This window comes from Chrysochloris asiatica, unplaced genomic scaffold (assembly GCF_000296735.1).
Source record: "Chrysochloris asiatica unplaced genomic scaffold, ChrAsi1.0 scaffold00017, whole genome shotgun sequence".
Taxonomy (NCBI): domain Eukaryota; kingdom Metazoa; phylum Chordata; class Mammalia; order Afrosoricida; family Chrysochloridae; genus Chrysochloris; species Chrysochloris asiatica.
Window position 1 is genome coordinate 26,415,251 of NW_006408535.1, and position 14,676 is coordinate 26,429,926.

Below are 14,676 nucleotides of genomic sequence, written 5' to 3' on the forward strand. Positions count from 1 at the left end.
AGATGTTACATAAGGGTACTCCATCATTAAATAATTTACATAGGAATTCCATTCTCATGCTCTGCTTCTGTTTTTTCAGACGCCATTGAGTTGGCTCTGACCCAATCTTACTCCATGTACAACAGAACAAAACAGAGTCTGGTCCTGCACCAGCCTCGCAATTGCTGCTACACTTAAGCCCTTTGTTGCTGGCACTGTGCCAATCCATCTCATTGGGCATCTCCCCTCGTTTTCACTATCCCTCCGTGTTACCAAGTGTGATGTCCCTCTCCAGGGACTGGTCCATCCTGATAATATGTCCAAATTATGAGAAACAAATCTGGTCATCTTGGCTTCTAAGGAACATTCTAGTTGTACATCTTCCAACATAAATGTGTTTGTTCTTCTGCCAGCCCATGGTACCATTAATATTCTTCTCCAACATCATAACTCAAATGCATCAATTCTTCTACTGTCTTCCTTATTCATTGTCCAACATTCATATGCATATGAGACTATTAAAAATACCATAACTTGGGTAAGGCATACTTTAGTCCTCAAACAGACTCTGCTTCTGAATACTTCAAAGAGGGCTCATGCAGCAGATTTGTCCAATGCACTATGTTGTTTGATTTCTTGACTGCTGCTTCCACGAATGTTAATGGTGGATGCAAGCAAAATGAAATATTTGACAACATCAATTTTTTCTTTCTTTGTCATGATGTTATTTATTACTCTGGTGATAGAGATTTTTGTATTTTTACATTGAAGTGCTAACCATATGGAAGACTGTGGCCTTTGATCTTCATCAATAAGTATTTTAAGTCCTCTTCACTTTCAGCAAGCAAGGTTGTATATCTGCATATCACAGATTGTAATTAGCCTGCCTCCAATCCTGATGTCATGTTCTTCATGTAATCCAGCTTCTCATATTATTTGCTCAGCATAGAGATTGAATAAGTATTATGAAAGAATGCAACCTTGGCACACATCTTTCCTGATTTTAAACCATTCATTGTTCCCTTTTTCTATGCAAATGACTGTCTCCTGGTCTATGTACAGGGTCCCCAAGAGCACAATTAAGAGTTCCAGAATATCCATTCTCCATAATGTCCATTTCTTGTCATAAACCACACTTCAAAGCCTTTGCATAATCAATAAACCATAGGTAACACCTTTCTGGTAACTTATGTTTTCAATCAAAATTCATCTGACATCACAAGACTCAAATTTAAGTCATTTCTCTAGAAAATGTCCTAGGGTCACTCCCCCTCTATTAGTACTACTCTTAGGGAACGTTATTCTTCTTTCCCAATGTTACAAATGCTTTGGTCCTTTCCTCATTTTACTCAGTGTACATCTTTTCTTTCCTCCTAGGGTTGTTTCCCTATGCTCCCTATATGTTATTGGTTATGGGAGTAGAAAACCTCATCTTTTTTGTGGATTCATACTACTGACCTTACAGCTAGCAGCCCACCTCATAACCTACTGTGACATGACATCAGGACTGTCTCTTTCTCTCTTTGTTTCTCTGTCTCTGTGTGCATGTGTGTGTGTGTGTGTGTGTGTCTGTTTCCACCTCATCTGTCACTTTGTCATACGATAGTGACTTGCATGCTGTTGTGATGCTAGGAGCTATGCCATAGACACTTGAAATAGCTGCAAGATCTACCCATGATGGACAGGTTACAGCTGAGATTCCAGGCTAAGCCAGACTAGGAAGAAGGCGAGGAAGACTACTTCTGAATGTTTAGCCACTGAAAACTTTATGAATAGCAGTGGAACACAGTCAGATAGCATCAGAATATTGAAGACTGAAATATGATGAATAGCACCAGAATACTGTCAGATAGAGTGCCAGAAGATGAGCCCCTCAGGTTAGAAGGCACCCAAAATACAACTGGAGAAATTTCAAGATCTATTGTGACATACAGTGCTGTCTGTGATAGGATAATGTCCATACGCCTAAAAGGCAAACCAGTTAATATAACTGTTATTCAAATGTATGTACCAACTAAAACCAATGATGACAAAATTGAAAAATTATAGCAACTTGTTCAGTCTGAAAGTGACCAAACATGCAATCAATATATATTAATAATTACTGGTGATTGAAATGCAAAGGTTGGAAACAAAGAGGAAGGATCAGTAATTGGAAAATATAGTCTTGGTGATAGAAATGATGCTGGAGATCACATGATAGAATTTTACAAGACCAATGAAACTTGCTCATTGAAAATAACTTTTCTAAATAACATAAAAGACTATTATACAAGTGGACCTCACCAGAAGGCATACGGAGAAATCAAATTGACTACATCTGTGGGAAGAGAGGGTAGAAAAGCTCCATATCATCAGTCAAAAAAAAGGCCAAGGACAGACTGTGAAACAGACCATCAATTTATGTTATGCAAATTCCAGCTGAAGTTGAAGAAAGTTAAAACAAGTCCACCAGAGCCAAAATTTTACCTTGAATACTTTCCACCTGAATAGAGAGATCACATCAAGAACATTAGACACTAACGATCGAAGACCTGAATTGTGGGATGACATCAAAAACATCATACAAGAAGAAAGAAAAATGTCATTAAAAAGAGAGGCCTAGCAACTCATTCCTTTAAGATGTTTGGTTATTACTAATAAATTTGCATAATTTTGACCTTTGTAATCTCTACTGTATTCATGGATATACTTACAGCACATATAAAACCCAAAAGCAAACCCACCACCTTCAACCCAATTCTAACTCATAGCGAATGTAGACCACAAAGGAGAACCGCTCCACAGTGCATCTGAGACTGCACTTCTTTATAGATAGACTTTTTTGTCTTTTTCCCATGGAGTAGCTAGAGGATTTGAACCACTAACCTTTCAGTTAGCAGCACAGTGACTAATCCACTGTATCACCAGGGCTATATAAACTAGTACATTGGTAAAAATATCCTCTGTCGAAACTATATATATTCTTGGGTGTAGTGTCATCCCCAAAGCTGCACTTGTTTACAGAAACAGACTTCCACATCTTGCTCTCACTGAGCAGCTGGTGGATTAGATTCATTGATCTTCTGGTTAGCAGCCAAGTGCTTTAACCACTGCACTATCAATGCTCCTATATCACAACCAAAACCTCCAAAATCAAAGACCTCTATATTCATATGTCTGCAACATATAGTAGCCAATGGGCAAGTGAATAACATAGCAAAGGAATATTTTTTGCTTTATTTTGTTTCAATGAGATTAATATACATAATATTTGATGACAATTTTTTTCAGAAATGAGATGCAGTGATGAACATGAAAAAACAGATGAAAAGCTTTTAGAAAAGAAATTGAGTTTACTTACAATTTTTTTTTTTCCATGTAGTGCAAGCTTTAGTGAACTAGATGACCAAATTTAAATAAAGAACTATAAGAGGCATATGAAGGGAGGAAATCATAGAATATTAAAGTTACAGAGTTATGCTTAGCCTATGAGCAAGTTCCCTCATATGACTGTCATATCAGTAAGAGCTGTCACATGTCAAAATTGTAAATGTCAGGGGAAAGTTGGTTTCATTTTGAAGTCAGTATTTTATAGGTCTAAGTCATCGCTTCAGGTTTTATTTTAGAGATCAAATCCAACAAATGAGCTTGGTTTTGTGTTTTGTTTCATTGTTCCTGACTGTGGAGTGTGATGGTCCATATTTATACATAAGGAAGGCAGGACAAGTATATTGATTTTGCTTCACATGAATTGATTTTACAGTTCTTAAGAGATACAATTATGGATTTAATCAGGGAAACAGTCTTCATTTTTTAAATGTTTTCCTTTCAAAGCTCTGTTGACAATAATTTTCATTTCTTCTTGTGATGGCTCCCCAAGAGACATTTTTAAGCACATAAAATTCCAAAGGACTCCAGTAGCTCATTATCTGAACACAAAGTTGTTGTTTTCAAGTGTCATCGAGTTGGTTCCAACTCATAGAGACTATATGATTTCCAAGGAGCAGCCGGCGAGTTTGAACTGCTACCCTTATAGTTGATAGTGACCTGCAATCGAGTGCTTATCCTACAGCACCACACCAGGACTCCAAAATGATATTAGAGCCAGTCATATTAAAATGAATTCATTGGGAAACTCTATTTAATTGGTAGAATTCTCAGGACAATTGACCAGCTGCCTTATTGAATTTAGATCTCTTTGTAATCTGAACTTGTCTCTTGGAAGAAAAATAATCATTATATGGAATAAATAATTTTAAAATAAGGAATGACTATTTCATAAACTTTTATTACCAAACTAAAATAGATTCATATATGAATATATACTCATTCTAAGGATATTGATGCTGACTCTCTTCCCACCACATAAGAATGTCCTGTTCTAATTTGTCTGTTCCATAGGGTATATGTATGTAAGGAAATAATTCATCTCACCTCTTCACAGCCTCAGTCTGTGATTGAAAGACAAAAGGCAACCTCCTCTCCCCAAGGAATTCCTATTTTCCTGAGACAATTCATATTTTGCCACGATGAAATTTCAAAAGTTCAACTCACTATTCTCCATGCCAGCCAATTTCACTTTAGGATGTTAAAAAAAAAAAAAAAAAAACCAATTTCACTTTAGGATGTTAAAAAAAAAAAGCTTGAAGGTAAAATAGAATCCATATGAAGTTAACATTTAGCATACATCTTGTGCCATGCATGGAAATTCCATTTCCACTTGCAAAATAAAGTGGAGGATTGAAAGACATTTTCCACTATTTCAGGCCTGAATCCACTTTTGCTAAAAGTTTCTAGCTAATTGAAGCAAACATAGCTTTTAAAGAAAGATATATCAGCATAGGCCTGACCTAATCTATTGCCGTAAAGAGCATTGGGTAGCTGTCACAGCAGCAGATGTTTGGTCTATTTAATCCTGAGTCTGGCTCAGCAGTGGGTAATGCTATCATTAATCCACTGAGAACACATCCCTCAGATGATAATTAGGAAGAACTTTTTTTTTTTTTTTTTTTTTTTGGTAAGTAACCATAATTATAGTGACACTCTCAATAGCCCTAATTATGGAAATGAGTTTCACATTAAATTCACCTGCCTGATACTATACAGTAGAAATCTATTTCAGCTGAATTATGTTTGTTAAAGCAAGAGTGTTTGAAGTTCAGGTATTCAACATGTGAATAACAAAGTTTTCATTTCTAGAGTTTCAACTGAGATTAAAAGCCAGTATTAATTTGCCTAGAGTTAGTGTTGTGAATTTGGCATACAATACACATCTTTTTGGAAATTTCTAGAAGATTCTGAACACCATTCTAGTTCAGATTTAGCTATTAAATGCCCAGTGTTATACTCTGTCCTAATTCTATGAGATATTGAACAAGGAGTAAAGCTTCCTACTTGCTCTTATGCTAAAAATATCCATGAGTTGGATGCTACCTGCTGATATCCCTACTCATTTTTAGTCCTAAGAAAAGTGATAGAATTTGTAATTCTCAAGATACTGCTTGAGATCCCAACATGGAAAAAAAATGTACACACACACATACACACACTCACACATAGCTAGGCTGACACAATTTATTTTTATATAGATACACTTAGGGACCACAGGAAAGGACTACAACTTAGCTTTCTGTGGTAGTGGTGGTGATGGTCATGTGCCACTGAGGGTTCTGACTCATAGCAACTCTCTGTAGGGTTTCCCAGGCTGTAAATCTTTACAGGAACAGAAAGCTGCATCTTTCTCCTGTGGAGCAACTGATAGATTAGAAATACTGACCTTGCAGTTGGCAGCCCAGCTCATAATCCAGTACACTATCAGTGCCCCTTAGGCATGCTGTGTTTTTTGTTGTTGTTGTTAGGTGCCAAAGAGTTGGCACCAACTCATAGTGACTCTATGCACAACAGGATGAAACACTGCCCAGTCTTGGGCCAACCTCACAATCATTACTATGTGTCAGCCCATTCCTGTTGCCGCTGTGTAAATCCATCTCATTGGGGTCTTCCTCTTTTTCTCCAACCCTCCACTTTATCCAACATGATATCCTTCTCTGGGGACTGATCCCTCCTGATAGTATAACCGAAGTAAAAGAGATGAAGTCTGGCCATCCTGGCTTCCAAGGACCATTCTAGCTGTACTTCTTCTGACACAGATTGGTTTGTTCTTCTGGTGGTCCATGGTACTTCTAATAGTCTCCTCCAACACCATAACTCAAGTACATCAATTCTTCTACAGTCTTCTTTATTCACTGTCCAACTTTCACAGGCATATGAGGTTATTGAAAATACTATGATTTGGGTCAGGTGTACCATAGTCCTCAAAATCTTTGCACTTGAATACTTTAAAGAGGTCTTGTGCAACAGATTTGCTTAATGCAGTATGTGATTTGATTTCTTGGCTGCTGCTTCCATGAGGGTTAATGGTTGATCCAAGAATAATGAAGTCCTTGACAACTTCAATCTTTTCTCCATAAGAATGTTATTTATTGGGCCAGTAGTGAGGATTCATGTTTTCTTTACATCGAATTGCAACCCATACTGAAGGCTGTGATCTTTGATCTTCATCAACAAGTATTTTAAGTCATCTTCGCTTTCAGCTAGCAAGGTTGTATAATCTGCTAATAGCAAGTTGTTAATGAGTAATGCTGTAGTAATGCATTCATCTTCTGAGTATTCAATGAATGGTAAAGATACTGAAAAAATGGAAAGTACTCTGTTGTTTACAAAATAAGATAAAAAGAAAAAGTAGGGAGCCCTGGTCTTCTCATTTTTTTATTTGTCTTCTTAGTTTGGCTCACTTAGAATTATTTATTTAACATTCAGTGAGACTAAGGATTTTAAGTGTACCCTTCTAGCACCCAGAAAGCAAATAACTCAAATTAACTTTGCAAACTACTAAAATGATCTTTTTTTCTGGTCTCATCCCTTTTACTCTAAAGTTTGGAAGGTCTTTCGGACTCTAAGAAGAAAAGGAGAAAGAGAAGGACAGAGTGATTTATTTTCCCTTATTTTCACTCAAATTTCCAGCTAAAAATGGCAAATGAGGACAACATTCAGCTACAAGTCATTGTTATGAAGGTGACTTCATTTTGATGAAAGTTGCAAATAGAATATATTAACTCTGTTTTGAACTTTAAGACAACTCTTTCTCTCATCAACTGAAGTCCCAGTGGTACATAGTAGAATGGTGGGAGATATCAGCCGTTTCAGTCCTCATTAAATTTTTGGCCACAAGCCATCGAACTAAATTCAATAAGCTGAAGCTTTGGAATTTGCATTAGTTCTTTAAACAAAGGCTCTCTCTTGGACAATGAAGTTTTGAGTACAATTTGCTTTCCTAACTGTACAAGGCTCATAGGGAGTTCACAGGGAAGAAATTAATTGGGTTCTCTATTGTCCTTTTCTCTCCTTTCCCACCCCAAGTATTAAACATTTTTATAGACTTCAACTGCTACTGTCCTTCATTTGATGAAATTTAATTCACTTAAAATTTACAAAATACCTTCAGAGTAGAAAATCTTATTCGAAGAATAGTCAGTCGGTTCTTACAAGAAAAACAAGAAACCTATAAATTGCTTATTGATCCCTGTCCACAAGTAGCTTATAATCTTAATCATGGCAATTTAAGAGAGATATTCCTAAATATTCTATGATGGGATTTAAATAGTAATCTAGTCAATCTGATTCCATATCTTATTTAGGGTTCAGGTTCTAGTTCCAAAGAAGAATGCTGTATAAAAGGGTTCTTACAAGAATGAGCCCCAAATACAGGGAGAGAAATCAATGTGTGCCTTTTCCAAATATCAACATTCTTTCTTAAGGTTGGAGTATCTGGGTGGTGCAAATGGTTAATGCACTTGACTGCTTACCAGAAGGTTGGAGGTTCAAATCTGCCCAAAGGCACTCCAAAATAAAAGCTGGTGATCTAAGGCCAAAAATCAGCCATCTAACACCATTTGGAACATGGTTTTACTCTGACATGTATATGGGGTTATCATGAGCCATAATTGACTAGGAAACTGTTGTTTGTTTGTTTGTTTTTCTTAAGGCTACTAATCATTTATTTCAAGCACTAATGGAGCAAAATTGTATAAATATGGAGAAAATCAGTGGTGGGGAAAAAAAAAAACACAGACTGGGGAAAGACTCTTCACTGCTGTAAAGTCTACTTCCTGAAAACAAAACTAACGTTGTACCAGTGAGTGTGGAATTTCAAGAATAAATACAACATACGCCAGTACTCATCACGGCAATAAGTACTGACTTCCTAATATCTTTTAAGAGAGAGTAAAGCATGACCTTTCCCAACCCTTTGTCTCCTTTGTGAATGACATACACAAAGCACACAGTTGGGTGAAATTACTGCATTCTGGCTTGCACTATTTCAGTATTTTTTTTTTTTATACTGATGTGGAAGAAGCATCAGACTTCAAGTGAGAAAATAGTGAGTTCTTGTCCCAACTCAACCATTTACTAGCCCCAAGAATTTAAACAATCATTTAAACATCTTACTTTTCTGAAACTCAGCTTTCTCTTCTATCAAATGTCCTGACTGGGCTATTTATTTGAGATAACAAATGTGAACACACTTTGCAAACTACCTATCCCTGCCTAAATGTAGCAATAATAATGGTGATGACTGTAACAATCAGACTGTTCATTGGCATTTTATATACAAGTTAGAAACTCTTTAAGAACAGGGATGCTGCTAGATATTTGCTAGATCATGCCACATATCAAGATTAGCAAATGGCTATCGAGAATGTACTAAATAATTGTAAAAGCCTTTATAATTCATTGATTAATAATACTGGAAGAAAAGGCTGTAAGATACCAGCTGGCTCAACTCCACCATATAATAGATCAGAAGACCAGTCAGAAGACTGACTTACCCAAGTAATTCATGAAGATGGAGGCAGAGCAAACCACTTAACTCCTAAACTAGCCCATGCTCTTGCCTCTGTACCATGGTGCCAAACTTTGCTGTATCCAAGGCAAAGATACGTCAAATAAACACATGTTTGTGGTGAAGGTGGGCAGTCCCAGTCTCTCTAAGCAGATGATTTCATGTAGTCATATAAATAGTTTGACAAAGTATTCTATTCTTTAAGTCCTTAATACTCATTGTTTTGTGGAACAAGTTGGATAAAATAGAGGCATTGGATAGAGAGCAACTTAACTAGTAACTCGACTTTTAAGTTGAGATTGCCAAAGAAACAGTGAAAATTAGTAGCTAAGTTTTTTGTGTTCTTTTCCTAAAAGGCCCATCATTTAAAAACTCTAACTCTGCATTCAAGAGACTGTTCTTGACCTGCAAGTATAAGCAAGACACAGGAGTGAAGAATGAGCCCTGTTGTCTATTAGGAATTGAGATACATTTTAGCTTCCCCAACTCAACCCCTGAGAACATGGACTGAACAGCCTTCTTTCTGGTTTTCCCTTAACTTCTAGGAGATTATAAGAGGCAGGACTGTAAGAAGACACACTTTGTCTGATTCAGTGAGTTATTTCTGAGACAAAAGTGATGAGATGCAGGGTCAGAAATGAGACTTTCATCTGGCATAGCAGAGCAGAAGGAGTTGGGAACAAATAGTCAAAGCCAGAGTTGGAAGTTATAAAGCAATGCCCTTTGTGTACCCCTCCAAAGCCTTCCTATATATATCTGCAGTTCATCTCTCCCTCCAACACTCCGCTGCCTAGTCAAAGCCAAGAGGCAGCAGGGGAGAGTGGCACATATGTTCTGCTATTAATATCTAATTAAGTGACACAAGGGCTACCTAAGGAGCATAATTTCTAGATACAGAGAAGGCAGCACAATGGTGACAGCAAAGTGTGGCCCCTGATCATGGCTTAATCGGTATAGAGAATCTCCTGGTGTCTCCTACAAACATTTTTGAAAGAAACCTTGAGCTTTGTGAGTTGCTAAAGCTGTGATTCACAGATGCAAGTTTTGCAGATTATATTTTTCAGAATTATATCCCACTGTTCAAGAGCACTAAAAGAAAAACTGAGTTTTTCTTCAGACACTCTCTCGGTAGTTATTATATTCTGTAGGACAGAAAACAGTGGAAACTGGGAAGCACAGTAAAGTGGAGGAATGTGTTAGGAGGAAGGAAGACTGGTTCAGTCCACTTATATGCCTCTCACGGAAATAGCATCCTCTGAAACCAAGAGTCAGACTCCTAGTCATTGATTCTGTGGATTTTTCTCTAGGCCTATTTAAAGTTGCCCAATTACCTCAGAGCATGTTTTAGCAGCTTAAAGAAACTCCATGGCTACCACCTGGGTTTATTACATGACTTTTGTTGAAAGCCAGCCCCATTTTTGACTAATTTTACTGGTTACATTATGAAAGCAAGTGGAAGATCAAGCTTGCCAAGCAGCAGTACTGGCTGTGTTCCTAGAATTTATACTAAATTGTATCTGTTTCTACTCTAAAAAGGAATCATTCTTTTGTTTCCTACCAGCGTCAGACCTTCCTTATTATATTAGTTTTCATATATATGGGAACACCTCATTGCCTGCCTATTAAACAGGGAAGAGTGAGGGTGCCTTATTTGATTAATGTAACACATATTTATTATGGAAGTGCAATGTGCATAAGTGTGCTACAGTGAGTGAACTGATACGGCTCTTCTAGCCATAGTCTTCATAACTCCACCAAATGATTGGATTGTTTGGTTGTTACGTGTCATCAACTCAGTTCTGACTCAGTGATCCTGTATACTATTCCTAAGGAGCATTGGTGGGTTTGAACCACCAGCCTTACACTTAGCAATCCGTTGTCACACCAGGACTCCGAATGATTGGGTGGAGCCATGTTAAATGAGATATATGAAATTCTAATGTCGGGATTGGTCTGTTTTGCCATTCTTCGATAAAATGAGCCATCTCAGAGACAGGAATGGGTGATCTCACTAACATGAAGAAAGAGGAGCAGGAGTGGAACATTTCCTTTGACCCCAAGACCACTATGCTGACTCTGCTAGATTCAAGACACAGAGGATTGTGAACCATAGAAAGATGGAAAAGCGGTGATAACAGAGGTAGCAGCTTCTAGATCATGAGACAGAGTGGCAGGCTTCCTTCCAGTAGAAGGCTCACTTGCAGAGTGGGTTGTCTCTAGGCACAAACTGGGGAAGCTAGCCTTGAGGACTCATGGAGGTAGAACTGAGCACCTCTGGGACCATGCTTATGACAGAGTGGGGTGTCCTTTGGGAATTTATCAGCAGCAAAAGAACATTTTAACACTTGCCTAAACAACATAGAATTCAAGGGGTCATATGGCTGAGAGGTCAAAGAACAGAAAGCAATGTGCCTGCATGCATGACTGAGAAGACATGCTGCTCCTCATCAGAGGAACTGTATCCTAAGAATTTCTGATCCTGAATTGTAATCTGTTAATTTCCCTGATAAACCCTATAATTGTGAATATAGTCTGTAAGTTCTGTGTGGCTATTACAATGAATTATCTAATGCAGTAGAGAAGTAGAATGTCTTGGGAGGAACAGATAGTGTCAGAATTTTAGTAAGAAGGTTGAATGAGGGAGGCATGCCTGGCCTCTGCCTCATAGGAATCAGCCTTGGGCTAATGAGTTTGATTCTCTTCCTCACTTGTGAAGTCAGGCCTCATGCCATTCTTACACTAGGCAACCCAGTAAAGGAAAAGCATTTATCAATAACAATGCTTTTCTTATAGTCATTGTAGATGGGAAGAGGACACACTAAGAGTTCCTCACTTCAGTCCATGAGTGAGAAGAGGCCAGTATCCATGCTCCCCTTCCATGCTTTAAGGATAGTGAGGGAACACTAGCCTTCCAGAAAAAAAAAGGAATAAATCTGGAAGAAGTACAGCCTAAATGTTCGTTAGAAGCAAGGAACATTGCAAAACTTCTTATCTCATACTTTAGACATGTTATCAGGAGGAACTAGTCCCTGGAGAATGATGTGCTTGGTAAAGTAGTGGGTAAGTGTACAAAAAGAAGACACGCAATGAGATGGGTTGACACAGCAATGGAACACGGGCTCACACATAGCAACAACTGTGAGGACAGAGCAGGACCAGGCAGTGATTTATTCAGCTATATATAGAGCCATTATGAGTTGGAAATAACTAAATGGCACCTAAATTCAGCAGCAACAAAGTGAGGTATACACAGACACACTGAGGAGAAGGCAGCGTGGGGTGAAGTGGCTGCAAGTGAAAGGATTCCATCAGTCATTATAAACTAGAAGAGGCAAGGAACAGATTTTCCCCTAGAACCTCTATGGTAGCTTGGTTCCGTTGACACCTTGACTTCAAACCCAGTGATTCTTATTCTGGATGTCTGGACTCCAGAAGTGTGAGAAAACAAATTGCTGTTGTTTTAAATTCTCAGCATGAGATAATTTGCTACAGCTGCTACAGACTATTAATAAAGTATCTGGAACCATTATAGTTATTTGTTGCTGTTGCTACCTTCCTTCCAGTCAGTTCTGACTCACAGAGACCCTGTATAGGGTTTCTGAGGAGCTGGTGAACTTGACCTGCTGACCTAGCAGTGCATACCAACCTTGCAGTCCATCACATTACCCCGCAGCGCCAACTGGCTATAAATTAGTTTAGGAAGTCCACAGCCCTAGCTACTACTTTGTAAATTCCAGAAGGGAGAAGAATAAAGAAAAACTATTTGTTATGTGCACAGTAAAGGTGCTTTCATATCATATAGATAACAGAGAGAATTTTGAGTGATGCCTTTTTTAGAAAAGAAAACACAGGGCAACTGCTGTTTAAATGGACATGAAGAAATGCAGCGATTGCACTTCGCAGTTATTCCTAAAACTAAAGTGATGTTTTTCTGTGGCTTTTTTCATATCTCTGATGAATAAGCAAGGATCATCCTGATTTTGAATCAATAAAAATATAAACTGAGGTGGGGGAATTAGCACTTTTTATTCTCAGCGCCCTTGTTGATTCCATTAGCCTTGTTCTGCCCATTATCCTTTCTGTTCTCTAATAAGTGAGATTTCTTCTAGGATTTCCACAGAAAACAAAGTTTGAAATGTTACTAGGATAAAATTCAATTTGCTTGGTTATGTGCCATGGAGTCAGAACCAGCTCATAGAGACCCTGTACAGGGTTTTCAAGGCTGTAAATCTTTACGTGAGCAGAAAGCCTCATCTTTCTCCCATGGAACAGCTGGTAGTTTTCCAACTGCTGACCTTAAGGTTCACAGCCCAATTCATAACCACTACACTCAATATAAGACTCTGTTTATAGCCCACAATTCTGATCTTTTAAGTCAGAGACCTATAAATAGTCTTCAGTGGATCTTTTTAAGTCAGAGTTTCTTGACCCTGGATGCACTTTAAAATCACTGGGAAGCTTTCAAAATTGTGCTCAGGTCTCACCTCAGGTTGACGAGCATTTTTTAAAGCTCAAGTGATACCAATGTGTAGCCAAGATTGAAATAGACTAATTTACTTTCTGATACTTCAATTAGTATTTTTTTGTATGAATTCATGTTTTTCAACACTTTTTCAAAGTTTTGCTATTACATCCCTACCTCCATATACTCATAATTTTACTCTATATTCTATCCTTTGTCTTCTGGTTAACCCTCTTTTCAATTTTATATTGTAGCACTTTATCTTACCCTGCCTTTTTCTCTTTATTCCTAAACTTTCCCTCTCACATTAACCTGTCCTACTACCCTTTACCTGTACCACTTCTTGGTGTGGCTCTATAGGATCAGCAGCGGGCTGCACACTACAAGGTTAGCAGTTCAAACCCACCAACTGCTGCACAGAAACCCTATACAGGGTCGTTATGAGTAGGAACCTACTCGATGGCACTTAACAACAACAACTACAATTACACTTGGTAGTCCTGGGGTGGTAATGAAGGATAACCACTGGACTGCAAAGTCAGTTTGAACTGCAAGGTTGGTGGTTCAAACTTATTAGTTGCTCCTCCAAAATCCGATACAGGGTCACTATGAGTCAGAACTGACTCATAGGCACTTAGCAACAACTACACTGATAAAGGAGCTCTGATACTGCAGTGGATTATGAGCTGGGCTGCTAACCACAAGGTCAATAGTTCAAATCTATCAGTTGCTCTGTGGGAGAAAGAAGAGGCTTTCTGCTCTCATAAAGATCTGCAGCCACAGAAATCTTATACAGGGTCACTATTCATTGGAACTAACTTGGTGGTACACAACCACCATCACCACTGCGGTAACACTGTTGTTAATAAACAAATTAGTCCCAAACAAGCATTACTGCAAGGCACACAGTTAAAACAGAAGTGACAACTTCTGAAGAGGAATTAGTTCCATACATTTATAGATGACATTAATAGTGGGGTTATCTTACTGAATAATAGACTAGTGATAAACCAAGTTGACGTATATGGAATTTTCATTTTAGAAACATTAGATATTCTGATTCCAATCATAAAGTCTGGTCCTAGCCTGGGCCCAATGTAGCAATATGTGACTAGATTTCAGACAAATGAAGAATTTTAATAAAACAGAGAATCCTTCTCTGGCGATTCTGCAGATATTTTGCCTAGAATTTTTGCAATTCATATAAAAATTCTCTACTTACATGAGACTGTTTTTCTAAAACTCGAAGAGATAGTAAGTCAGATGGGTATTATCGAGTGTGGTGATACTAAGTTTGTCATTATAGCTGGCATCGCCACTATAACTTCTTTTGTTTTGTTTTGTTTCATTT